The sequence below is a fragment of the Bison bison genome, unplaced genomic scaffold, assembly GCF_000754665.1.
Source record: "Bison bison bison isolate TAMUID 2011002044 unplaced genomic scaffold, Bison_UMD1.0 scf7180017864518, whole genome shotgun sequence".
NCBI lineage: Eukaryota > Metazoa > Chordata > Mammalia > Artiodactyla > Bovidae > Bison > Bison bison.
In genome coordinates, this window is record NW_011495071.1 from 6950771 (window position 1) to 6952874 (window position 2104).

The 2104-nt window shown below is 56.4% G+C and overlaps 1 protein-coding gene across 1 annotated transcript in view; it reads right to left on the reverse strand.

Annotated features, from left to right (window-relative positions):
* The window catches only part of DSCAML1 (Down syndrome cell adhesion molecule like 1), a 368170-nt gene that overhangs the window by 91764 nt on the left and 274302 nt on the right, over window positions 1-2104 (reverse strand). The gene's annotated exons all lie outside the window — the stretch shown is intronic.

Below are 2104 nucleotides of genomic sequence, written 5' to 3' on the forward strand. Positions count from 1 at the left end.
GGGTGGGGTGGGGGTCGGGGTGGGAAGGCAGGCACCCAGAACTTGCTGCCCACTGGTGCCTGGAGTGAGTGATACCCAGTGGGATGGCTCACTGGATCCCCTGGTGCTCCAGACTCTGGCCCAAACTCTCCTGCTCAGCCAGATGGAGGCCCTGGGAAGCATGGCTAGGAGCAGGGGCTGAGGGAGGTAAGGATGTGGTGGGCAGCCTAGGTTAGAATGACAGACAAACAGAGGGAGAAAGCAAAACCACAAGAGGCAGGGAGAGATGTTCATACAGACAGTCCCCATGGCATGAAAATCATGACCTCTTGGGACTATAATTCTGGTCCATTTTGGTCTGGGTCTGTCAAGGATGGGCACCTCAGTTCTGTCCTGCCTGCTCCCACCTGCAATCTGGTGGGCTCAGAGGAGGCAGTGTTTTTCTCTCCAAGCCCAGAAGGATTCAGAAGTTAAGCCTTCTGTAAAATACACCTGCCATCCAGCAATGCTCCCCTCTTTTGCATTCCCAAACCAGACCAGGCCCTCATTGATGGGGTTCTGTGTGCGACATCCCTGCCATCTGAGCAGCATTCTGGCTGCTACCTCAGTCTAGTTCTCACCCTGAAAGGCCTATCTGGGTGTTCTGCCCACTAGGGACCTTCCCCTGATGTAAACCCCACAGGCTCCCTTTACCTACATATTACAATCCCACTTCCTATGCTGAGTTAGGCCTCTATGATCTGTGATCTCACCCCAACCAGGTCCCCTGGCCCGGCCCGCCCCCCCAACCTCCTGATGTCACCACTTCCCCGCACCGGGCATGTTGTCAGCACACTGCCTGCCACCTGGGTGCCCCACCAGCCCGCTCTGCTTGGCCAACTCCTACTGATCTTTCAGAAAGCAGCTTCAGTCTCACCCTTTCTGGACATCTCCCCCAGGCCACCCTCACTGGACGCCCATAGGGTTTTCTTTTTCTTTCATTTTATTTTCAAGCAAACTTTTCTTTTTAAAAGATAAAAAAAAAAAGGCACCATACGCACACATGGCAAAACTTCTGAAAGTAGACAAGATCATAGAGTGAAAAGGGAGTCCCCTCGCTCCGCCTCCAGTTCCCCATTTCCCTCCCAGAGGCAACCACTGTTGCCGCCCTCGGGCCGCCCCCCCCAACCCCGACAGCTCTTGCCAGCAGCCGTCTGCACCAGGCCATGTATCCGGTTTCCCTGGAAGCTCCTTGAGGCAGTGCTGATCCCCTGTGGCATCCCCACGTGCCTGGCGCAGAGCAGGGCTGCCCGAGCCATAGACATCCGAGGGAGGGTGAATAGGGGCACGTGGGCAGGGGGTGGGCCAGCGGTCTGCCTTTTCCACATTGCGGAACTTCATAGGCTCATGGAACAGTAGAGCTGACTTATGGACTTGGAAAGTGAAAGTGAAGTTGCTCAGTTGTGTCTGACTCTTTGTGACCCCATGGACTGTAGCCCGCCAGGCTCTACTGTCCATGGGATTCTCCAGGCAAGAATACTGATGTGGATTGCCATTTCCTTCTCCAGGGGATTTTCCCAACCCAGGGATCGAACCTGGGTTTCCCGCATTGCAGGAGGATTCTTTACCCTCTGAGCCACTAGGGGGAGGTCCTTAGGGACTTGGAGGGCACACGCAGATGGGGACCCTGAGACCAGAGAGGTGCAGTGACCTGCCCAGGATCCCACTGCAGAGCCAGGATCTAAAACCAGGTCTCCCCATGCTTGTTCAGTAAATGCGGTCTGAGACGGAAGAATCTAATACTGGATCTGGCTCCAGGGTGAGTGGTGAGAGTGCTGACACCCTGCTGGCCCCTCCTTGACGAACCGGGAAATGTCCTCTGTTCTCGGCTCACCCTGTGACTGCCCCCCACCCACCCCCTTGGAGAGGGGCTGTGCTTGGAAGGCTCCTCCCTGCAGAAGGCTCTCTGCTCTTTTCCCACCCTCCAGGGCTTCTCACAAGCAGCCGGGGAGTGGGAATCAGGTGACCCTGATGCCAGTGGCTGGGGTCACTGCTGAGCTGGGTGACCTTGGGTGGGTGGGTAGGGGTGTCTTATGACCTCCCAGAGTCTGAGTTTCCTGCACGCAGAGGTGACACTGCCATCTGC